The 26,278-nt window shown below is 48.3% G+C and overlaps 1 pseudogene; it reads left to right on the plus strand.

The window, feature by feature from the left end:
* LOC136541276 (putative wall-associated receptor kinase-like 16) lies at window positions 1-25,894 on the plus strand (annotated as a pseudogene).
* Window positions 25,895-26,278: the final 384 nt, after the last annotated feature.

A 26,278-nucleotide genomic window follows, 5' to 3' on the forward strand; every position in this document is an offset into this window, starting at 1 on the left:
TTCACCACCCACGGAAAGCTAGCTAGCTAGAAGCTACTACTACCTAGAGCTGATGACGAAGTACCCAACGGCAAGGCTTCTGCCCTCCATCTCTCCTCTCCTGCTCTGCCTCCCGGCGGCTGTCTGGGTGCTAGCCGCAGCCGCCGACGTCCCGCCGGCGCACCGGCCCGCAGGCTGCAAATCGAGGTGTGGCGACGTCGACATCCCATACCCGTTCGGCGTCGGCGATCAGTGCGCCATCAACGGTGGCTTCAATCTCACCTGCAGTCTTGTCAACGGCACCGAAAGGCCTTTCAGTGGGCCGTTCGAGGTGACCAAGATCTCAGTGCCCGACGCCAAAGCATGGCTGAAGATGGACATCACTTGGTGGTGCTATGATTATGGCGCGCGCCAGATGAAGCAGGGCACGGGGGGCGAAGGAAATTTCACACTCGGCATTCAGGTTCTCACAAGAGGATAACAAAATCTTTGTCATCGGCTGCAACACGGTTGCCTATATCACGACCGAATATGTAAGTTTCATTGAACTCTTTTTTCTTCCAAGAAAAACAGTATAGATAAATAAATAATCATCTCTTTATCCCTAAATAAATCAATTCCTAGAGTTGTCTTAAATAAAAAAATTTCAACTTTGACTAAAATTACAGAAAAAGCACAAATATTTGTGACACCAAATGTGTACTTTATAAAAACATTGTTTATAGCGTATCTACTAATATACTAATTTAGTGTCTTAAATCTTGACTTTCTTTTCTATTAATTATATTAAATTTAATCAAGTTTAACTAAAGACAACTCTAGGAATTGATTTATTTTGAGACGAAGGAAGTATTTGTGTATACGCACATATACTTATAAATTTGTGTATATACACATATACTTATAAATAAATAGATACATATGTATACACACATATATACTTATTCCAATCAAACATATGCATATATATATCCCTAAAAACACCTTCAATAGACTATGGTAGTATGTTAAGATTGACAAAGTCACTGGAAAGATGCCTCACTATTGAGACCCACATCGTCAACTGTCCTCAATTGAAGACTCAAACTTAGTACGTGAACTGATTCCGTTCCACCACAAGGAGCCTACCTCATTAAGCTGCTCTCTCGATATAGATGTTTGTAAGTTTTTTTTTTTAATTTAAGATAACACTAGGTAGCATGCCCGTGCGTTGCTACGGGATAGCTAATATTTTATACTAAAAACACACGGATCGCACGACAAGATAATAATACTGTAAAAATTAAATATCTACATTAAAGTGACATATAATCCAAAAGGCAAAGTTTATGAATTTAACACAGTCACGGAGAGCGCAACGTCGCAGATTTACAGGCTCTACTGTATAGATCTTTCCGTGATACGACTAAGATAATGTTTTATATCGACAGGAAGAAATCTCCGATATTCATTTCTTTCGTGCGCCAATAAATCCACGGATAAGTTCCGCCGCATCTCCACACCATCTTGTACATAGGTTCGAGTATATATGTAAATATAGGTAAATGCTCGTGCATTGCAACGGGAAAAAACAATATTACGATAACATATGTATGAACATGTGTTGTACTATTACCTATAAGTACGATGTACGGAACACCAATATTACATAAGTCTTCATGTTGTATAGACCATTATAAAGTTCAAGAAATTATTAGTATTTTACCTTCTAACTTGACTATAAACCATAGGTTTAAGGGCCCTAGCATACATGAAAAAAAACAAAGGAAATATCTTTCAGAACAAGATAATTAGATTTGGACATGTAACTATAAACGTATCATACAACCATCTGGACCAATTCCCAACCTACAGAAGTATACATCGTGTGTCCGACGAAAAACTTGTTCGCCGAGTGCCCGACAAAATACACTCGGCAAAAATAAAAACATTCGATAAATTTGACGTTTTCGGCAGTGACAAGCACATATGGACACTCATATGAGAACCCATAGAAGAGTAGCCCACACGAGATATTTGACGTCGTTACATGATTCAACGTACTCACTCGCAATGATGTACCCTATGCTAGACAAATAGAGTGTCAAATTGGTATTTTATCCCTGGCGGGAAGAGGTTTACAAGTCACAACAACCTATGTGTACATTATATACTTGGAAGTTACACACAGAACACGCCGGGTAAATAAAACAAGACGAACACAAGATGGTAGTTATATTTCCCTGAGGAGTCGGTGAAATGGAATCTATGTGTACTATCTTAATACTGTGTTATTACAAAAGGCAGAACGTTAAAGCAGAATTTTTATTTTAAAAAGCACTTTTTATGAAAATATATAAAAATATAGCTTGTATAAGTTAAATTCCAAAATTAATATATTTTTGTCTTATAGTAAAATGACTTTCAAAAATCGTTCTCAGGGAAAACGAATTTTATGAAATTGCAATCATTTATCGGAAAAATGATCTTACTTAAAGTATAATTTCTTTAATGATTGCTCTATTGGGAAATGCTTTTTTTAGGTGATCTAAAAATTTAAGAAATTGTTTTCCTAGAAAATGAATTTTCTGAAAGTAGTTCTCACAAAGAAAGACATTTAGTTTTTGTGTTGCTTTTCCTTAATAATTTCGTTGATCTAAAACGAAGAATACGAGAAATCTAAAATTAATATAATTCTTAAATAGATCTTAAAATCAAGTATGACCCATTTTACTTATATCGTCTAGCGTCATAGGTTTTGCTTTTTTATAAATAAATATATTTTACTTTGTAGTTAAGTTGTTTCATCCCAAAAATACAAAAAATCCTATCTAAATTCATCATCTTGAAATCAATACTTTTCCATTTAACCCTAGCATATGTGCTCAAGTGAAAATTCTTAACAAAGTTTGGATTTCACTTGAGCACGTAAGCTAAGTAATTAATGAAAAAAAAATACTAATTCTGAACCATAAATTTAGATGAACTTTTTTATTTTGTGAAATACATTTTGGGTTAAACAGTTTAACCATAAAGTCAAATACAATATTTTCTATTTTGGGAAAAAAAACATTTACAAATTTGCAAAACCTATGATGCCATGTAAAAGCAAAATAGTCCGCGTTCAATTTTTAACATCTATTTAAAAATATTATACAACTTTTAGAGGTTTTTGGGTTCTTTTTTAGATCAAAAAAATTATTAAGGAAAGAAGTTTTAAATGTCGTTATTTGGGAGAATGACTTTTAGAAAGTCTTTATCTAGGAAAATGATTCCTATGATTTTCATTAAAAATCATTTATTTGGTAAAATCATTTTCCCATAGAATGGTTTTCATTAAAAAAATCATATTTTGAAGCGGCGTGAACTTCTACTGCTACCTCCAAATGCTGACACATCCTCAACTAAAATATGTCTCTAGGTTATTCTCCTCACGGGACACAAGTGTCTGCCCGGATATACATAAAATCGTTTCTCACAGGCGGATAATTTCTGAAAGTTGTTCCACCACAAGATGGCAATGAATTGTTTTTTAAGTTTAGCAAAAACAAGGTATATTTTTGTAATTACCACGTTAATGGCTAGAAAATTTAGAAATAATAAGGGAGTAAACATACCATCAGCCCGTTCGCCTGGTACACAAAACTACTGTGTATTAGTTTGTTCCGGCTAGTTTTGGTTGATTCAATAGTGTTCTATGAGAGAGAATAAGCTGAAACAAGCCGAGCCGAATACGCTGCATAACATTTCTTAAAGAGAGTGTCGGTACAGAAAGTGACCAACTAGTGAATATTTATAGTTTTGCTGTACGTTGTGATCGGAGGTGGCCTAGCACTCAATGACACAGGATTTATACTGGTTCAGACAACGTGCCTTACGTCTAGTTTGGGTCGGTCGGTGACTTTATTCCTAAGCCCAGGTGCTCGAAGTCTGCAGTGGGGTTACCAACGGGAAGGAGAAAGACGGGAGGTACCAAAGGCCCGGTTGGCTCCGGTCAGAAGGGCCGAGAGCGACGGGAACTCCGCTATGAGCTAAGTTTTCAAGCGTATGCTTGAGGTCCGAACCTGGCGGTTCTGTGGTTGTAAGCTATTGGACTAATGAATCTAAAGGAACTAAGCTTGAGTGAATCGGTCCTCCCGTTGGAGGGAGTGCATCCCCTTTTATAGATGAAGGGGATGGCTTTTATAGGTGAGAGGGTGAGGGTACGGATGCTTTTAAGCCTTGTTGCCCACGCTGATGAGGATTAGATAATGGTAGGCGCCCACAACAGTGTTGATGTCACTGTAGAATGTCAGGTGCACGTGGGAGGTTGCGTTGTCTTCTTCAGGAAGGGTTGACGTCGGTACCTGCAAAATACTGCTGGAGGCCTAGAGGTATGTGAGGAGTCTCACCATGTTTACCGGGTATGGTGAATCCCGGCGCCTACAACACTATTGATGCCCAGAGGCATGTGAGGGGCTTTTCGCCGTACGGGAGTCCAATGGCGCCCACAATACTGTAGGGATAAATGTTGGTGCCTACAATACTATTTGATGAGTACAGGCCCGATCTTCCGAGAGGTAGCCGGTAAGTTCGATTTGTGGAGATCTCGACGTTGGCGATCCGGCTTCAAATCAGACACGATTCGAACCCTGCAACCGTTACACCACCGCTCCGTTGGTTATCAACCAAGCACAACTTGATTGACCTCGCCAAGAAGGCTTTTCCTGCAAGCGAATCGAAGAGCACAAGCAAGAAGGTAAAACACGCAATCTGAAATTGCAAATATGAATGACGCGAATATCAATAGAGGGTTCAAGAACTCGGTTCCAAAGGACTAATCGACACAGTGGAGGAGATCAAGAACGGGGGCCCTGGATCACTGCAAAAGGATTTGTCACCACAGTTACAATGAACGATTCAGTTTCTCGATGGAAAACTAAACTCTAAACAAAACCCAATTGTGTAGCAGCGGCGGCGGCTGTGTTTATAGTCTAAGACTCGACCTAGGGTTGGGGACGGCCAGGGGTTGGGCGCCCACAACTTGGGCTTAAGGCCCGACACGATACATGGCCAAGTTGGCCCAAATAGGTGACGCAGCACCTTGCCGTGGTCACACAGAATGATCCACAGACCTTCTGGAGCTGGGACCAGATCCAAAACGACGGCGTCGTCGTCCCCTTTCCAACGCATCCAAGAACGGCCTGTTTCGATGTCGTATGAGGAAGTTATGACCGAAACAGTGACGACGTGTCTGCTGAATCCGAGGACGACGTGGCAGCTGAGTTGGAAACGAATTGCAACTTGGGGAAGACCATGGCGTCGATGTGTCCAGCGTGGCGATGTCCTCATCATCCTCCCCTTCTTGAATTGGAGTCGTCCTCGACTCCATCTTGGCGATGTCCTCATTATCCCCTCCTTGTAGAATTGGAGTCATCCTCGACTCCATCCCATCATCAGCGAACTCCTGCAAAAGGTTAGTGACAGCAGGCAATGCACCAGACATAAAAGGTTGACAAAACATAGTATAACATGGTGCATCAGGATTATCACATAACTCAGCAGTAGCAGGAGTTGTAGCAAGAAAAGCACCTCCTTTTAACTTAATCCCATTATTTTTAGCAATGTCTGTTGGAGGTTTATTTTTTATCTCATTAGCATGTTTAATAATATCCGTAGGAGACAAAGGTAGCAATGTAATTTTCTTGTCCTTATGTATGATAGTGTATGTATTAGTTCTACCATGGTGTAAAGCATCATTATCAAATTCCCATGGGCGACCTAACAAAATAGAACAAGCTTGCATAGGGACAACATCAAAATCAGCAGTATCATGATAAGAGCCTATGAAAAAGCTAATGCGTGCTGATTTAGATACCTTAGTCTTAGCACTATTATTGAACCATTGAAGTTTATATGGATACGAATGTTGTCGTGTGGTCAAGCCAAGCTTGTCAACCAAATCTGAACTCACCAAGTTGTTGCAACTCCCGCTATCAATGATAGTGAGAACACGACAACCCTGCACAATGAGATACATGTGGAACAAATTGTGGCGTTGGATCTTCATCTCTTCTTCATGTACCACATGTGTACTCAACACACGCTGCACAAGAAGGCTAGGGTAGTCCGCGGCAGCAGCCACGGAGTCAATGGTGATGGCCTCCTTGTCTTGATCGCCCTCGATGGGATCTGCATCAATGTTAGCAGCAAGGGCTAAATCATCTTCAACATCACTAGCACTTACATATCCATCCTCGGTAGCAATGAAAGCGCGACGACTGGGGCATTCCTTCATGACATGTCCCATGCCTTTGCATCGGTGGCAAATGATTTTAGAGCTGGACGAGGAGGAGCTAGTAGAAGCACCCAGAGTGCCACCTTTCTTCAGCTGTGGAAACTGCACATTAGACAATTTACTTACCCCGGAAGAAAATGGAGGTGTAGATGGCTGTGGTGCAACAGGAAGCTTGGGCGTCTCTGGCTCGGAACGCTGTTGAAAATTCCTCCCATTGTTAGACCTGAAAGGCTGGTGTTGTTTGCGTCCCTGTACTTCTCGTTCGGCCTTAATAGCAAGATGATACAATTGGGAAAAATTGCGCCATTCTTTGTAATCAAGTATGTTCTGTATATCATGGTTTAAACCACCAAAAAATCTAGCACTAGCATCATCATCATCTTCATTTATACCACAACGTGCTAAACCAATAAGCAATTGTTGATAGTATGCTTCTACTCCTTTATCACCTTGTTTTAAAGTTTGTAGTTTCAAACGTAAATCACGTTGGTAATAAGGAGGAACAAAACGAGATTTCATACGTTGCTTTAAAACATTCCAAGTTTGAGGCACAGCAGCAGCATTATTAGCATTGCAAAGATCACTCCACCAGAACAAAGCAAAATTAGTAAACTCACTAGTAGCAAGTCTAACTCTATGCTCAGGAGGAACATTATGAGAATCAAATTTTTGTTGAACAGCAAGCTCCCAATCTAAATATGCCTCTGGATCAACATTACCAGCAAAAGGAGGTAGACTAAATTTAATTTTAGCAAAAGGATCATTATTACCATGATTATTACCTCCCATGCCGCGACGATTGAAGTTGAGGCGGCGACGGGCACCACCGTCAGCATACGCATCTTCATCACCAAAAGCATCCGCATCTTCATCATCAGCACGATAAGGCGGAGGGCGTTGCTCAAGCTGTTCAATGCGGGTGACCAGATTATTCACGTTGCGCGTCAGCTCGGTCATAAGATTGCGTTGTTCAGTCATGAACGTTGCAAGCTCGCCCTTGGACACGCACTCATTGAAGTCCGTCGGAGTTCCTGCCATGGTTAGAAGATAGAAAAAGACAACACCAAAGTATTATCCCTATCAACTAAAAGGAAACAAGTGGTGGTGATGGTGGTGAAAGTGGAATGCAAAATCACAAGCGGCTTACCACCGTCTTGCCTGTATTCTTACCAACGCCAAACAGGAGCAAAACCAAAGTGGCGAAGCAATCTGTTGTTGAGCGTGGGTAACAGTTGCAAGATGAACCTGTGCTGACAGAAGAATATGTGGAGCTATGGGTAGGCACACAATATGACAACAAGGATTAGCAATTAACGAGTGCAGAGTAGCGATTGTTCAATCTGGATCCAAAGTACAAATCACAGGTGCTGGCTAAGACGTGTCGAGACGTAGCGCAACAAGGTGAAAACAAAGGACGATCGAAAGAACTCACGGAACAAGCAAATAGCCCGGATTTCGCCTTTTTCCTGAATTTTTCCCCGGATTTTTCCAAAAGGCACTAGTAGGAATCAAAATTTTTTTTTTTTTTACTATTTTTTTTATACTTTTCTCTGAACAAGGATCACAAAAGATGCAACCACAAAAATTGGCACCTACAACTGAGGTGGGATGTGGTCTACAGAAATTCAGCACGTTCCCTGAAAAGCGTGCAAAAACCTTGACAATTTTTTTTCTATATTTTCCCGAATTTTTTTGGCAATTTTGACGAAACCAAACAGGGCGAAGCCGAGTTTGGGTCGGGTCCAAATGGTGTCAAGAAGCTGCACAAAAAATTTCAGATTTTTCTGATAAACGAGCGAAAAGTTATGCCTGTTTTACCGAAGGTATCTCAAGGTATGTTTTCCGTGAGGCACAACACGGCGGCGGCAGTTAGGGCAAAACGTCCCTAAACTCTAACACCGATCACAGTAGTAGGTATTCGCCTGATGATGTAAGGAGGGCTGCGATGCAGGCAAAATAAGAGCGGCTGGCAACCTATCTAGGGTTTGCGCGGCGGCGAGAAGTTACACAAGGCGGCTAGCGGGGCAAGTCGAGTAATGTGGTGGCTTCGACTTGTTGTTTGGGAACGGTGGATGGGATAGCGGCGGAAAACAAAATCACAGCAACGGGCGATTGAACTACGACCACGAACACAATCCTAAACCAGCAACAAGACTCGACCACGGACACAAACTCAACAACACGAATCTGAAACGAAATTGCAAAGGCACAAAGGGCGATAGGACAGCGGAAATTGAAATATATTTGGGCTTTTTGTGGACTCTAGGTAATGAACAAATATGAATCTAAGGCAAACGAGATTATACCTCGCGGTAAACCTGAAAGCTCTGATACCAATTGATGAGTACAGGCCCGATCTTCCGAGAGGTAGCCGGTAAGTTCGATTTGTGGAGATCTCGACGTTGGCGATCCGGCTTCAAATCAGACACGATTCGAACCCTGCAACCGTTACACCACCGCTCCGTTGGTTATCAACCAAGCACAACTTGATTGACCTCGCCAAGAAGGCTTTTCCTGCAAGCGAATCGAAGAGCACAAGCAAGAAGGTAAAACACGCAATCTGAAATTGCAAATATGAATGACGCGAATATCAATAGAGGGTTCAAGAACTCGGTTCCAAAGGACTAATCGACACAGTGGAGGAGATCAAGAACGGGGGCCCTGGATCACTGCAAAAGGATTTGTCACCACAGTTACAATGAACGATTCAGTTTCTCGATGGAAAACTAAACTCTAAACAAAACCCAATTGTGTAGCAGCGGCGGCGGCTGTGTTTATAGTCTAAGACTCGACCTAGGGTTGGGGACGGCCAGGGGTTGGGCGCCCACAACTTGGGCTTAAGGCCCGACACGATACATGGCCAAGTTGGCCCAAATAGGTGACGCAGCACCTTGCCGTGGTCACACAGAATGATCCACAGACCTTCTGGAGCTGGGACCAGATCCAAAACGACGGCGTCGTCGTCCCCTTTCCAACGCATCCAAGAACGGCCTGTTTCGATGTCGTATGAGGAAGTTATGACCGAAACAGTGACGACGTGTCTGCTGAATCCGAGGACGACGTGGCAGCTGAGTTGGAAACGAATTGCAACTTGGGGAAGACAATGGCGTCGATGTGTCCAGCGTGGCGATGTCCTCATCACTATTTGTGTCAGGGTGGTTGTGGAACACTGTTTCCATAGGTGTACAAGGTATGGTCCCTGTACCATGGTTTGACTCGCGTGCTGCTTTCTTCGTTCGTCCCTGGTCCCTTCCGATCTGGCATCCCTGGTCGGACGGCCCCAGTCGGCTTAGGTTGCACCGGTCAGAGAAGAGCGGCGAGTAGGGTTCTTACGTACCCCGGTCGGAGAGACGCGGGGTCAGAGTTGGAAGTAGGGCTCGGGGTAGGCCTTCCGATCGGAGAGGCCATCCGGAGGCGGCTGGAGCCCGAATCGAGCGCTCCGATCGGATAGGTGGGCCGAAGTAGCTGACGAGCGGGGGTTGCTCTTCTTGGGCCAGGCCTTCCGGTCGATTGCTGGACCGCCCCTTTGCCCTGTTGTTTTTACTCTCAGGTCGAGCCTTGGCATGGAAGTCGGTCCCTAAGGGACCCCGGGTTTATGAACCCGACAGGAGCCCCTGAGTCCCTTAGCGATTCGGGTAGAATTGTTCGAGGGATTTTTGTCTTACCGGCGGGTGCGCGCGAGCGCACCCGCGGGTGTAGCCCCCGAATCCTTGGGGGGGTTCGGGCAGAACTGTCTGGGAGTGTTGTTTTAGCGAGCGTGTGTGCGTGTTTTTAGTCTGAGATGAAATTTTGTCAACCAAGGCGTCGTTGTGCAGCCGAGGCATTTTTAGGCGTGAAGATGAGACATAACTTATTGATCCCGGTGTCGATGCGCGCCATGGATCGGGTGAGGAAGTTAGTCCAAGCATGGGTGAGGGAGTTAGTTTGGACGTGAGAGAGCTCACTGGTCCTGGCATCGATGCGCGCCATGGGATCGGGTGAGGGAGTTAGTTCAGGCATGAGAGAGCTCACTGATCCTGGCATCGATGCGCGCCGTGGGATCAGGTGAGGGAGTTAGTTTGGACAACCCCTGGCATCGATGCGTGCCATGGTTTCTAAATAGTTAGTTTATGGGTCGGACAAGACCGAGACCGTGGGTCCTGGCGTCGGTGCGCGCTGTGGGACCGGGCGGGTCGGAGTCATGGATCCCGGCCTCGGCGCAGCCTGCGTAGCCGAGGTAGTTAGTTCAGTTAGTTTTCACACGAGTTCAGAGTCGTGGTCCCTGGATTTTTGGAGCGCAGTCAGAAGTGAAGCCGTTACGTGAGTTCGGAGTCGCGGTCCCTGGATTTTTTGGAGCGCGGTCGGAAGTGAAGCCGTTACGCGAGTTCAGAGTCACGGTCCCTGGATTTTTGGAGCGCAGTCAGAAGTGAAGCCGTTACGTGAGTTTGGAGTCATGATCCCTGGGTTTTTTGGAGCACAGTCAGAAGTGAAGCCGTTACGTGAGTTTGGAGTCGCGGTCCCTGGATTTTTTGGAGCGCAGTCAGAAGTGAAGCCATTACGCGAGTTCAGGGTCACGGTCCCTGGATTTTTTGGAGCGCGGTCAAAAGTGAAGCCATATGGAGCTGAAGCGTAGTTAGTTAGTTAAAGATCGAATGAGACGGTGCTCGTGGATCTTGGCGTCGATGCGCACCGTGGGACCGGGCAAGTTGGGGTCGTGGATCTGGCGAGTTCAAGGTCACTATCCTTGGCGTTTATCTTGAGCCCCCGATCCCTGTCGGGACTTTATGGGGGTCGATGTGAGTTGTGTGCGTTACCCCATCCTTGGTTCCTCACAATCGGAGGGGCTGAGTTTCATTGCTTGTCCCGATCGCTCGGGCTTGAAGACTAGCTCAGTGAGTTCGCTAACGGGTGTGATCGAGCAGAATCCGAGTCCGTCGTTCATGACAGGGTCGGCATAGCCCTCTTGTGACATTCCACTACTCCTTTACCTATAACCTGGCAGATGCCTAGGTCATTCCGGTGACCGGCCCGGGTGGCCTAACAGCCTCCCCTTGACAGAGATTCTATGGGCCTGGCGAGAGGTTCAGGATTGAATGAGAAGGTTAAGATGACCCGGTTTGCCGGACCGAGCGAGGGCCACACGGTGCACATCTACGGTTTTCTCCCCTGGCTCTGTTGGTTGCTCATGTCGAATGAGGCAACTGCCACTTCGTGACGCAACATGGAGCCTTCTAATGCATTTCACTGCACGTGCGATGCTTAGTTCCTGAGCCCCCAGGCGGTTCAGGGCCTAAATCATCCAGGAGGCGTGGGCGTATGGAATGAATGTGCGCATGGATGTATGAAATGATTTATAATGAAATAGAGGGGGTTTGATAGTGTTTACCTTGACGACTGGAGTGACGGGGCTTTGGAGAGCTTCAGTCAGAAAATGTCCGACCAGGACCTATGCTCGTCGTTCGTGATGGAGTTGGCATGGCCTACATGGGGCATCCCTTCGCTTCCTACCTATGTCTCGGTGTGGATACTGAGTGACTCGATCGACTCAGGGGGCCGGTTGGTCTCTCACGGCGGAGATTTCATTTTTGGTCTCCTAGGTCTGTCCTGGGGAAGCGGGGAGCCGCCCATGTGCGGTGACACTTTGGTTTTTGTGCCCGGTCGTGTGATAGTGGTGGGCCATACCTAGGCCATGTTTCGCCTTGCCAGGCGATGTTTCGTCTGACACGGTGTTGCTCCATCAGTCAGTGTGCGTCCCTTCGGCTAGGGCGTGTCCCATCGTTTCCCATCCGCATTGAATGGGGGTAGAGTTTTGCGCTCTGATTGTTTGCTTTTCTTCTTTAAATAGGGGGAGGGAGAGGGCTCTCCGTCGTAGTCCTTTGCCTGTTCTCCAACTATTGTCTCTCTTCCTTCTTCCTTCTTACCGAGAGTGCCTGTATGCCGTGGCGGTTCCTAAGTGAGAGAGAGAGTGAGCGAGGGGGAGGACTTACAGATCCTTTTGTGAACCCAAAGCGTGATGTCGGACTAGAGGCCACCGCGGATGATGCTAGATCTGATCTGCGAGGCCTTCTTTGGGATGGAGCTATGTGTAGATTTTCTCTGGTGGATCTTTATTGGGCAAGCTTTGTCGGAGGGGAGGTTACTCATGATTGTGCCGGTGGAGGGTTCCATGCCTACAGCTACTCAAGTCGTCCAGTTCATAATGTTTGATGAGATTTCTTCCAGCCATGGTGACCATACCTTGGTAGCGGCGCCCCTACCCAGGAGCTGCCTCGGCCACATGAGTAGGTCAGGAGCTCCATGTTCTTCTACTGAGCATCTATAGGTGCGATGCCCTGGAGGTATCCATTGCGTTTGCCGAAGTCAAGGGAGCGGAGCCGAGCGGGTCCCTGGTGGTTGCATTTGGTTTCTTCTTTGGCTTCCAGGCAATGTCGTTGAGCGGCCGCAGTAGTATTTGTAGCAGTAGAGAATGTAATAGTTAAGTTTGTGGGTGAGTCCCCGTGTGAATAGTTTTCTGTATCAATGAATATATCCTTGCTGCCCTTGTGATAGAACCACAATATTCATTCTTTTATGTTTATCTTAGCATAACTTTTGTTTTTATCCTTTCTTTATTGTACCTGCCTATTTGTCCCGTAGGGTGCGACCTCGGGAGCCCGTGGCGTGGCCCACGAGGCTTGTCTGTTCGTACCCGTAGGGAAAGGCGGGGTGCGTCCAGTTGGGAGTAAGAACAGAGTTACATAAGGTAATCAGAGGAATGAAATGTGTTTCCGTTTGGGGACAAAGTTGTTTTATCGTGTGATAGTAAAAAGGAACAGAGGTAATATTCAATATTGTACCCTTATGGAGCCCCCGAGCAACCCGGGCTGAAAGTGTTTCGGGCAGGGGTGCTCTTACGGGAGCATGTTTTAACTAAAAAAGCAGTTTAGACCAAATTTAGGGGGGAAACGACGTAGCTGTTCAATATTCTAGGTATTGTTGAAACGTTGCCGTTGTTGTCCTCCAGTCGGTAGGTGCCCAGTTGGATTACTTCGGCTATCGTATAGGGTCCTTCCCATGGTGGAGAGAGCTTATGTTTTTCCTTCGTTGATTGGGTTCTCCGGAGTACGAGATCGGTGACTTCAAGTATTTTTCCCCTGATCTTCCTTTCGTGGTATCTGCGGAGGGTTTGTTGGTAGTGGGTGGAGCGGATGACGGTCGTCTCATGGGCTTCTTCGAGTAGGTCGACTACGTCTTGTTGAGCCTCCGTGGCTTGGTCGCGGTCGAAAGCCTTCACTCTTGGTGTGCCATGGTCGAGGTCGGAGGGCAATACTGCCTTAGGTCCGTAAGCCAAAAAGAAAGGTGTGAATCCCGTGGATCGGTTTGGGGTCGTCCTTAGGCTCCAAAGGATCACTGGGACCTCTGCAACCCATCGCCCAGTGTACTTGTTGAGTCAGTCGAAGATGCGTGACTTAAGTCTTTGGAGGTCCATGCCATTGGCATGCTCGACCTGACCATTGGTACGCGGGTGTCCGACCGAGGCCTAGTTGATTCTAATGTCGTACCCATCACTGAAGTCCAGGAACTTCTTCCCGGTGAAGTTAGTCCCGTGGTCAGTGATGATGTAGTTGGGAATGCCAAACCAGTAGATGATGTCGAGGAAGAATTTGACCGCTTCTTCTGAGTGGATGTTGGTGATGGGCTTGGCCTCTATCCACTTGGTAAACTTATCAGTTGCTACAAGTAGGTGAGTGAAGCCACCTGGGCCCTTCTTGAGGGGTCCCACCATGTCGAGATGCCAGACCGCGAATGGCTAGGTGATTGGGATGGTTTGGAGCTCCTATGCCGATAAATGGGTTTGCCGAGCGTAGAACTGGCATCCTTCGCACCTACGGACGACCTCCTCTACATCTCGTAGCATGGTGGGCTAGTAAAAACCTTGGCAAAAGGTTTTTCCAACCAGAGACCTTGGGGCCATGTGATGTTCGCAGATCTCGACATGGACCTCGAGGAGGATCTACTTCCCTCGGTTGACGGGGACGCACTTCATGAGTACCCCCGACGGACTCCGTTTGTAGAGTTTGTTACCGAGCACGACAAAGGTCTTGGTGCGTCGAGCGATTCATTGGGCTTCAGTCCTTTTAGGTGGGAGAACCTCCTCAAGGAGGTAGGCAAGTAGCGGTACTCACCAGTCGGTTTGATCGAGTGCCAGTACGGCAACGTTCACGGGTGACGTAGAGGTACTGGGGTTGGAGCCCCCGGGCACTGGCTGGGCATCGGGGTCGGAGCCCCCGAGCGCTTGCTGGGCATCGAGGTGTGTCTAGGTCAGACCTTCTAGGATGCGGGCAGATGGCTCATGGATGTCGTTGATGAAGACCCTGCTTGGGGATGGATCCCGCCTGGCAGCCAGTTTCGCGAGGAAAATCGGCGGCATCGTTGTCCCTTCAAGGGACTAATGCAGTACGATCCCCTAGAATTTGTCCTCGACCTTGCGCACCTCTTGGTAGTATGCTGTCATGAGGGGGCTTTTGCAGAACTCCTTCATGACCTGATCAATGACTAGTTCCAAGTCGCCGTGGACGTAGAGTTGCGTAGCACCGAGCTCGATGGCAATATAGAGTCTGTTGATAAGGGCCTCATATTCTATGGCATTGTTTGAAGCTAAGAAGTGGAGGCGGATGGCATAGTGGAGCCTACTCCCATCCGAGGAGATCAGAACCACTCCGGCCCCTGAGCCGGGCACCATTACAAACTCGTCGAAGTACATTGTTCAGTAATCATGGGTGACGTCTAGGGTCGGTAGCTGGACCTCTGTCTATTCGGTGACAAAATCCGTGAAAGCCTGAGACTTAATAGCGGTGCTGAGGGTATATCTGATGTCATGGCCCATGAGTTCAAGTGCCCACTTAGAGATTCGTCCTGCGGTGTCGCGGTTGCGGATGATGTCTCTGAGCGGGTACGAAGTGACGACTGTGACTTCGTGGTCGGTGAAGTAGTGTAGGAGCTTCCTGGTCACCATTAGTACGGCATATAGGAGTTTCTGCACCTAGGGGTACCAGACCTTGGGGTCAGTAAGTACTTCTCCAACGAAGTATATGGGTCGTTGTACCTTGAGCTGGTGTCCCAGTTCCTCCCTCTCGACGACCAGGGCGGCGCTCACCACATGGTTACTTGCCACGATGTAAAGGAGGAGGGGTTCTCCCTGTTCAGGAGCGACGAGGATTGGGGCTGACATCAGGGACGTTTTGAGGCTTTCGAGAGCCTGTTGGGCTTCCTCAGCCCAGACAAAGGCGCCCGTCTTTTTGTGGAGCTTGTAGAGTGGCATCCCTCGTTCGTTGAGCCGGGAGATGAAGCGGCTTAGGGAAGCTAGGTAGCCGGTGAGCCTCTGCACGCCCTTGATGTTGCGTATGGGACCCATGTTGGAGATGACTACGATCTTTTTGTGGTTGGCCTTGATGCCACGCTCGGATACGATGTATCCGAGCAGCTTCCCCTTCGAGACCCCAAAAACACATTTTTGGGATTCAGCTTGATGTTGAACCTTCGGAGGTTTGCGAACATCGTGGCCAAGTTTGCGATCAAATTGCACGCTCGAGCTGTTTTGACCACTATGTCATCAAAGATGATGATTGTTGGTTTCGGCCGTTTGGCCTGATCAGGCTGATCGGGCGGGTTGATTTGGTCGACGAAGCATTGCTGCATGCACCTTTGGTAGGTGGCGCCAGTGTTCTTCAAGCCGAAAGGCATGGTCACGTAGCAGTACGAACCATATGGGGTGATGAACGAGGTTGTGAGTTGATCGGACTCTTTCATCGCGATCTAGTGATAGCCTGAGTAGGCGTCCAAAAAGGAGAGGATCTCACAACCCGAGGTGGAGTCAATTATCTGGTCTATGCGCGGCAAGGGAAAGTGATCCTTTAGACATGCCTTATTGAGTCCAGTATAGTCAACACAAATTCTCCACTTCCCAATCTTTTTTCTGACAAGGACGTGATTGGTGAGCCAGTCGGAGTAGAAAACCTCCCTGATGAATCCGGCTACCAGGAGCTTAGCGATCTCTTCGCCTATGGCCCTACGCCTCTCGTCGTCGAAATGACGCAGGCGTTGCTTGGCGGGCTTTGAGTCTGGGATAAGGCGTAGTGCGTGCTCGGCGACCTCCCATGGTATCCTCGGCATGTCAGAAGGCTACCATGCGAAGACATCACGATTATCGCACAGGAAGTCAATGAGCTCGCATTCCTATTTGGCCAGGAGCTGGGTCCCGATTCGCACTGTTTTTGCTAGGTCGGTGGGGTCGACACCCATCGCCTTGGTTTCCTCGAGCAGGCAGAAGGCCATTGAGGAGGTCGGTTTGTTGCAGTCTGGGACTGCTAGGGTTGATGACTCCCCAAGCTGCAGGAGCTCGGATGAGTTGACGACCACAGTGGTGAGCTCGTAGTGCTCGCGGTCGCACGCGAAGGCGTGCGAGAAGGCGCTACTCAAGGTGATGATGTCGTTTGGTCCCAGCATCTTTAGCTTGAGGTAGGTGTAGTTGGAGATTGCCATGAATCTTGCATAGCATGGCCACCCCAAGATGGCGTGGTAGGATCTTGGAAAGTCCACCACTTCGAAGGTGAGGACCTCCGAGCAGAAGTTGGCCCGGCTACCGAGCGTGATGGGTAGATCTATCTATCCAAGCGGGTATGCCTACACTCTAGGGATTACCCCATGGAAGGGGGAGCCTGCTAGGCGTAGCTCTGATCGAGGGATGCGCATGGCATCGAGGGTGTCGATGTACAGGATGTTGAGGCCGCTGCCCCCGTCCATCAGTACCTTGGTGAGGCGCTTCTTGCGGATGATGGGGTTGACGATGAGCGGGTAGCATCCCGGTCTTGTGACGTAGGAGGGATGGTCCCTCTGATCAAAGGTGATCGGGGATTCCGACCAGCTAAGGAAGGAGGGGACGGCCGTCTCGGTGGCGCATGCCTCCCTATAGTGTACCTTATGCTGGCGTTTAGTCCAGATGGCATCGAACCCGCCGAAGATCATGATGCACTCTTTAAATTCGGGGAAACCGTCTCTGTCTTTGCCTGCCACGCCTCCCTTCTTGGCTGTCGGCTCCTTACCGTCTCGCTCCTTTGACCCGCCGGCCTATCAGAGGAAATGTTTGAGGAGCTCGCGCTCCTTGTAGAGGTGTTTGACGGGGTAGGCGTGGTTGGGGCATGGACCATCCATGAGTTTGTTCAAGTGGTTAGGCAGTCCCTGTTGGGGCTACCTAGGTGTGCGATCAGCCACGGCGACCAATGTGGTATTGTTCGACCGGTGCCGATCCTTCTTGTTCTTCTTGCCCCTCTGAGTGGAGGGGCCTTCGTCTGGATCCGCGCGCATGGGCTTGCCTTTGTCCTAGCCTTCGCTGTAGACCTCTTTGACTGCCTCCTCGCTAGAGGCGTGGTTGGTGGCAACGTCGAGCAGATCACGGGTGGTATGGGGTTTTAGGCAGCCAAGCTTGTGGATCAGGGACTCACAGTTTGTCCCGAAGAGGAATGCGCTGATGATGTCTGTGTCGACGACATCAGGGAGGGAATTGCATCATTGAGAAAACATGTAGATGTAATCCCATAGGGACTCGTTGGGCTCCTACTGACAGCTCTTGAGGTCCTAGGAGTTTCTCGGGCGGACGTACGTCCCCTGGAAATTCCCGACGAAGACCCTCTTGAGGTCTGCCCAGTCACGGATGTTGTCGTGTGGAAGGAATTCAAGCCATGCCCGAACATGTTTCCCCACACAAATGGGACGATATTGGATGATGAAATAGTCATCATCCACTCTTTTGGCTTGATAGGCGAGCCAGAAGTCTTCGAGCCAAATGCCTGGGTTTGTCTCCCCAGTGTATTTGGTGATGTTGGAGGGAGGCCAGAAACACTGCGAGAGCGGTGCTCTCCGAATACGTTGGCTGAAGGCGCATGGCCCTGGGCCCTCAAGGCTAGGGTTCCGGTCGTCCGGGCGGTGACCGTGCCTGGGGCGCGTTTCACCGCTTCCCTCGATGGTTTGGCTAGGATTCGTGTCACCTACTACCGTACGGCGGACATCGTTATCGTGTCAGGCCTGATGCCGGTCGCTGATGACGCTACGAGCGTCCTGGTGCGGATCGGGCCGCTTGTGTACCAGCGATCGGTGTGGAGCAGGCGCCCAGTCGGACCATGGCGCAGCTGCTGCACCCCGAGCCGAGCCTGTCGGCTGCATCGGCGAGCGAGCCGGTGGGGAGAGAGGGCGTGGGTTGGAGTCACAACGCGGAGCTTTTCGCTTGTTGGACAGCGGCGGCCTCTACTAGAACCCAGAGGTTCGAGTAGACTTCCTACTCCTAGGGGTCGACGGGCTCGGGAACACCGCACAAAATCATTGCTGCAGCAGTGATATTCTGGCCGGCCCGGGTGAATTGTGGGACATCACTCCCCTCATTTACGATGTCGTGCTGGACCTGATGAGCGTGACCCCAGGCGCTACTCGTCGGGCCATGCGCATGGGGCGCAACGTGCCGCACCGACTATGCCAGCGTAGACGACGACTGGTTCTGCCGCCGTTGTCGTAATTCCTCGATGTCCGCTTACGCAGACGCGAGGGCCTCTACACGCGGGTCCAGAGAGGTGTGAGTTTGCATAGACTCCACAACCACTAGCGGCTATCCTAGACCGTCCGCCATAGCGCACTCCCGGGACGGATGGTGGCGGGGCACCACGTCACCGATGTTGGAACCGTCACTCTCGCCCTCGTTATCCAGGAGTTCGTGGGAAACGATAGGAGCGAAGCCTGCCATTCCTACGAATTCAGACATGAGTGGGGATGGTGCCAGCGCCCTTCGGAGCCCCTGAGCGTAAGCATCCGTGGAGGACGTGAGGCCATAGGGGAACCATTTGTACGGTGTTTGTGGTGTAGGCGGTGCAGTCCCTCCGGGTGATTGGTGGGAGATAGTAAATAAAGGGCGAATAGAAGTATGCATATTACTTATAGTGGGGTTTGAGCAAAGAGTTTGCTTGGAATGAAGCGCAGATGCCACATCGTTGAAGTCGCGTGTCCCGGAGTCGATGGAGGATGTCTCTCCAACGGGTGCCAGGTCATGAGTCTCCTCATGGAGGTAGAGTACGCCAAGCCGGTCGGCGACGAAGTCTAAGCTTTCAAAGAGGAAGGCCTGGGATGGCTCGAAAATGGGTGGAACCTGCATCCCGACAGGCGAGAGTGCGGGAAACTCCAATGAGCCGAAGCGAATCGTATCGCCCGAGCCCGCCACGGCGGGGGTGGTGGAAGAATGGGCCATCCAATGACAAAAAAGTGTTGAACATACAACATCTTCTCCATGGATGACGCCAACTGTCGGTACAGAAAGTGACCAACTAGTGAATATTTATAGTTTTGTTGTACGTTGTGATCGGAGGTGGCCTAGCATTCAATGACACAGGATTTATACTAGTTCAGGCAACATGCCCTATATCCAGTTTGGGTCGGTCGGTGACTTTATTCCTGAGCCCAGGTGCTCGAAGTCTGCAGTGGGGTTATAAACAAGAAGGAGAAAGACGGGGGGGGGGGGGGTTACCAGAGGCCCGGTCAGCTCCGGTCGGAAGGGCCGAGAGCGACGGAAACTCTGCTATGAGCTAAGTGTTCAAGCGTATGCTTGAGGTCCGAACCTAGCGGTTCTGTGGTTGTGAGCTATTGAACTATTGAATCTAAAGGAACTGAGCTTGAGTGAATCGGTCCTCCCGTTGGAGGGAGTGCATCCCCTTTTATAGATGAAGGGGATGGCTTTTACAGGTGAGAGGGAGAGGGTACGGATGCTTTTAAGCCTTGTTGCCCACGCTAATGAGAATTGGATAATGGTAGGCGCCCACAACACAGTTGATGTCACTGTAGAATATCAGGTGCATATTGGAGGTTGCGTTGTCTTCTTCAGGAAGGGTTGACGTCGGTACCTGCAAAATACTGCTGGAGGCCTAGAGGTATGTGAGGAGTCTCACCACATTTACGGGGTATGGTGAATCCTGGCGCCTACAACACTATTGATGCCCAGAGGCATGTGAGGGGCTTTTCGCAGTACGGGAGTCCAACGGCGCCTACAATACTGTAGGGAGAAATATCGGCGCCTACAATACTATTTGTGTCAGGGTGGTTGTGGAACACTGTTCCCGCAGATGTACAAGGTATGATCCCTGTACCGTGGTTTGGCTCGTGTGCTGCTTTCTTCGTTCGTCCCTGGTCCCTTCCGATCGGGCGTCCCTGGTCGGATGGCCCCAGTCGGCTTAGGTTGCGCCGGTCGGAGAAGAGCGGCGAGCAGGGTTCTTACGTACCCCGGTCGGAGAGACGCGGGGTCGGAGTCGGAAGTAGGGCTCGGGGCAGGCCTTCCGATCGGAGAGGCCGTCCGGAGGCGGTTGGAGCCCGAATCGAGCGCTCCGGTCGGATAGGTGGGTCGAAGTAACTGACGAGCGGGGGTTGCTCTTCTTGGGCCAGGCCTTCCGGTCGGTTGCTGGACCGCCCCTTTGCCCTATTGTTTTTACTCTCGGGTCGAGCCTTGGCATGGAAGCCGGTCCCTGAGGGACCCCGGGTTTATGAACCCGACAGAGGGTGTCAAGTTTCAACTTGTTGGCCATCCAATTTTAAGATCTAGCATTGTAATTTCAGTGTAAACTAACTATAGCCAGATTTTAAACACTTGAATTTAATCACAAGATAGGTGGGAGAGGTCAGAGGTGTACAACGAGCCAACTGATTTTTTTGGAATTCATTGAAATATATATACTTCTTGTTATTATTGACTTTTTGTGTTGTTTAAGATCTAACTTTAAACCGAGTTTAACACGCCAATAAAGAAATTCAGGTTCATTCCAAGTCAGCCAATTTGGACTTTGAAAAAAGTGCAATAGGAACAATTTTGAAACGAGATCGAACCTATCCTTTTGTCCAGTCTCTTGTGACCTTTTCCATGTGTGGATCCATATTATCCACTGTGGGTGCGGTCATATCGCCTAAACAAAAAAAATCAAAGACGAACCTTAAAAATTCTTTCCACTATTATATAGTAGCTAGATAGTAATAAAATATGGCTTTCTCCTTATTTTGCTCTAGCTAGGGATCAAAACGGTACGGATATTTTTTGACCGTATTCGAGACCGAATCTGTTTAGAGGGATTCAGATCTGTCCGTATCCAAGTCCATATATTCGACATCCAATACCGTATCCGTATTCGAATACTCAAATCACATATTTATAATGTTGACATCCAATCGTATCCTATGCTGACACTATCCGACCTAGACCCAAGTCGTGGCCCAAATGTTAGGCCCCTACCCCCACAAATGTTAGGCCCAACGACAAGACAAGGGCATGGTAGCCAGGGAGCGGGCTTAAGGATGGTAATGGGTAAATCCTCATCGGGTGTGGCCACCCCAGACCCATCCCCGCCATAAAAATTTGGTACCGCCAGAATACCCATACCCGCCATGGGTGGAGAATTTTCCCCAGACCCATACCCGGCCGAGTAAATCATACCCGGCAGGTCACCCGTACCCGCCAATAATTTATTCACGCACATGAAAATCAATAATTCAACAGCAACCACCACTAACCAGAGCACATAAAATTAGACAAATAATAGCATATCACCGTTCTTGCTTGAGTTGCTCCATCGCCGGCATGGCGTGGCGAGTTCCTGACGCTTCGATGCGATGCGAATACACGAGACGCCGAGACGAGGTCACGAGGGGCGGGCAGGCGGCGTAGTTTTTTTTCGACGGTGGCGGCGTTTTTTTTTTGCGAGTGGTGATTGCGGTGCCAGGCTGCCAGCGCTGAGATGAGGTAACGACGCGTTTTACTCACGCGCCTATTTTTTCGGCGGCGGGAGGCCAGGTGTCGAGCCTCCCTCGAGCAGTCGAGGGCTCCAGCGGCCAAGTCGTCAGGCGGGACCGGTGGGTGAACCTAAGATTTTACATGGACTAGTGGGCTTATTTAGTTTTGGGCCGGGTATTTTTCACCCATGAGTAAACGGGTACAGAGATTGCTAGAACATACCCATACCTACGTACCCAATAGGTGAAAAATTTGGTCCATTTACGTACCCATGAGTAGTGTGTTTAGTCCGTATTTAGGCTGGCCAGTCCCGATGACCGACCTCCCGTTCCCGTCCTCCGCCGGTCCCCCACGCCAGCCGCCACAATCACCGATCCGCGCCACCACCAGCCGCCGGAGCGGCGGAGCCGGCTTCCTCCATCCTCCCTTGTTCTGCCGTCGTCCGTCGACCGTGCGCCCCTTGCCCCCCTTCCGGGAAGCGGCGGCGTATCCGTGCACGACGGCAAGAGGCAGGCCACGGCCACCGGTCGCAGGCGCAGGCACAGGCGAAGGCGAGTGGGGACGGGGCCAGTCACGGGCACGTGACCGGCGGCTCGGCCGATCGGCGGGGCGTGGGGTAACCGGCAGGGTGGCAGGCGCGGGGGCACAACCAATCCCCAAATGGCGTTGCTCCCTTTGCCGCTCTGCGCGTGCAGGCCCCTGCTCCGGCGCCGGCTGCCTGCGGCGAGGCCGCCCGCCTCCGCGTCCAGGGGCCAAGCAAGGTATGAATCAGTAATGGTTGGGCATTGTTTCATTTCTTGCTAGCTGTTGGTGTCACTGGCTCACTGCCATTAGTATTTTTTGGGGCTGGGGATTAATTGGTAGAACTACCATACTTAATTTGGCATGCTAAACTGTATACTGTGTCAAAATCTTGCATTGAGGTGAACATAACTCACTTTTCAAGTGCATACGACTCTGTAGCTAGTTAACATTGGGTACATATGACCTTATTGCAATGTACTCCATCTGTCCCAAAATTAGTGCACATCTCGCACTTCGAGAAGTCAAACATGAAAATAGCTCCTATTTTCTAAAAACTCGCCTCTGTTAATGGATTTTTGGAGGTGGTGTTGTCTCCCAAAATGAGATGTACGCCTCTGAAAATCGGTGCCTATTTTTAGAGATTGGCTTACTTTTTATCCGCCTCTGTTAATCAAACACACTGTCCCCCAAAATCATTTTTTTAGTAGTGAGTGACGATGATTAATAAGGTGAATATGAATTTTGATGGTATAAAGCAATACATACACATTGAGTTTTTCATACTAGCTCTGCCTGGTTTGTGGCTTCTCATGGAACTCCTGTATATTATATATTACTATCAAATCACAAGGATCGATCACCTTCATTTAGTAGACTAGGTTTCTTTCAGTTTCCTTTTAATTACCAGCAGAAGACTACCAGGGCTAACGCGTGTCGTGCATTTCTGCTAATTGTGCAGTATAGCATAGGTTGCTTGTCTGAATGCTATGGTGAACCGAGAAACATGAGTTCATGCTCCCCTGGGTCTGGCTGCTGTGAGGCAGATGTCCCAGCTAATATGGGGTATTGCAAATCTTACTTCAATCCAGACTACAACGACACCACTGCCTGCGGCTATACTGTAGTGATGGAAGCGAAGGCGTTTAGCAATAGCACAACATATAGGTCGTCCTCATCGTTCTGGTATGCAAACAACGGCACAGTTCCAGTTGTAATGGACTGGAGGATTACATTCGACACATGCGAGCGTGCACAGTTGAACGACCCCAGTTCATATGCATGTGTTAGCGACAATAGTGAATGTGTCAATACCACCAACGGGCCAGGCTACCGTTGCAAGTGCCTGGACGGGTATCAAGGCAATCCCTACGTCAGAGAAGGAGGATGCACAGGTTCATTTTCTGTGCTCTCTCTTGAGAAATTAGCATGAAAATTCGATGCGACGATTCTAAGCGGTGGTCTATATATATATATGAAGTATTGTTATTCCCTTTCAGATATCGACGAATGCCAGAGTAATACTACGAATAATTGCGCGGCAAGAGGTGCGAAGACTTGCATAAATATACAGGGAGGCTATACATGTTTATGTCCACCGGGAAAAACAATGATGAATGACAGGTGCATAGCAAATCAGAAGTCCTCTTCTTGGGACCAGTCATAGGTAGGTTCCCCTACTCCCCTGCCCTGCAGCAAGGCACTCCCTTCCTGTTTGAGCTGTGCTCCAAACTGTCCAAGCATGCCCTTAACAATTTGTTTGTTATACTATTTCCTACAAACAGTTGTGATTTTCATAGCCGCTGTCTATATATTCTTCTTCTTTAATTTTATAACAAAAAACATACTAATCTATTAGTGTGGTGAATCTTGCATGCAGGTTCAAAGTGGTCCTAGTCGTTACCATAACATGTGCATACTTGATCCTACAAAGGAGAAAGCTGCAGCACATCAAACAGAGATACTTCCAACAGCACGGAGGTATGATGTTGTTTGAGGAGATTAAATCACAACAAGGTAGTAGTATTGCTTTCAAAATATTCTCTGAAGCAGAATTGCAAGAAGCCACCGACAAGTTCTATGAGAAACGAGTGCTGGGTCAGGGAGGACATGGAACTGTGTACAAGGGGCGGCTTCTCAAAGGCAATGTGGAAGTGGCTGTAAAAAGATGTATGTCCATTGACGAGCAGCACAAGAAAGAATTCGGCAAGGAAATGCTAATCCTCTCTCAAATCAACCACAGAAACATCGTTAAGCTACTCGGCTGCTGCCTCGAAGTGCAGGTCCCCATGCTGGTATATGAGTTCGTCCCGAATGGCACATTGTTCCAACTCATACATGGGAACCATGGCAGGCAGATTTCCTTGGCAACTCGCATACAGATCGCCCATCAGTCTGCTGAGGCGCTTGCCTACCTGCACTCATGGGCATCCCCACCAATCCTCCATGGAGATGTCAAGTCTTCCAACATCCTCATCGATTGTGATTACACCGCAAAAGTATCAGACTTCGGTGCTTCCATCCTGGCACCAACTGATGAATCGCAGTTTGTCACACTTGTTCAAGGAACTTGTGGGTACCTTGACCTGGAGTACATGCAGACTTGCCATTTGACAGACAAGAGTGATTTGTATAGCTTTGGGGTTGTTCTCCTTGAGCTGCTCACACGCAAGAAGCCCTTTAACCTTGATGCACCTGAAGATGAGAAGAGCCTAGCATTGAGGTTTATTTCTGTGACAAAGGAGGGCAGGCTGGAGGAGATACTGGATGATCAACTCAAGAATGATGAAAACATGGAGTTTCTAGAAGAGATTGTCGAGTTAGCAAAGCAGTGCTTGGAGATATCTGGTGCCAATAGGCCGTCGATAAGGGAAGTCTCTGAAAGGCTTGATAGGTTGAGAAAGGTGATGCAACATCCATGGGAACAGCAGCAGAACCCTGAGGAGATGGAGTTGTTGCTTGGAGAGTCATCCTTGGCAAGCTCCGAGATTGTCAACACTGGAATTTTAAGCATCGAGAAGAAGGCTGCCAGGAATCTAGAATCAGGACGTTAATCACCAGGAATTACAAAAGGAAGGTGAGATTATTTTATTGATTACCTGCGCCTATAGCCTATGGTAAGCTAATGTCAAAGTTGGGTCACACTGATCCAGGGTCACTTTAGGCTATTTTTGTAATGTTAGAGATGTGTATTTTAATTTTAAAAACATAATAGAACAGTGGCTATTATTACCAATGGCGATTACAATAGTGTAAATTGATGGTTGAATGTCTCTAATTTTCTTTTTTTAAAAGAATCTATGTTTATATTTTCCTAGTGCGTCTTGTGGGAACAAATTAGTAACCATAAGATGGTATGATACCTATGTATGCTTTGCTTTAACCAATTAGATAGTATGATACCTATGTATGGTATTGATACCTATGTATGCACCTGGATTCCCCTGACTAACAGTGTGACTACAGCTTCCCAGTTGTATGTCTCAGGAACAGCAGGCATCCATATGGATGGCAGCAGAACATACAGGTGATTGACCAGTCAGTGATGCATTGAAGCTACCATAGACAGACTGATAGCTTCTCCTGAAAACTGCATGTAATTGGACAGGAGCCGGGAAAAGGGACGAAATTAGATTACAATCAATGCCACAACCTGTGAATGTGATGGAACTCTCATGGAAGGCCATACCAAAGCATGGATCGTTGTTGGACCAGAACTTACATGAGTTCTATTGACATTGCTGTCAGCCTGTCAC

The sequence above is a fragment of the Miscanthus floridulus genome, chromosome 3 (assembly GCF_019320115.1).
Source record: "Miscanthus floridulus cultivar M001 chromosome 3, ASM1932011v1, whole genome shotgun sequence".
Taxonomy (NCBI): domain Eukaryota; kingdom Viridiplantae; phylum Streptophyta; class Magnoliopsida; order Poales; family Poaceae; genus Miscanthus; species Miscanthus floridulus.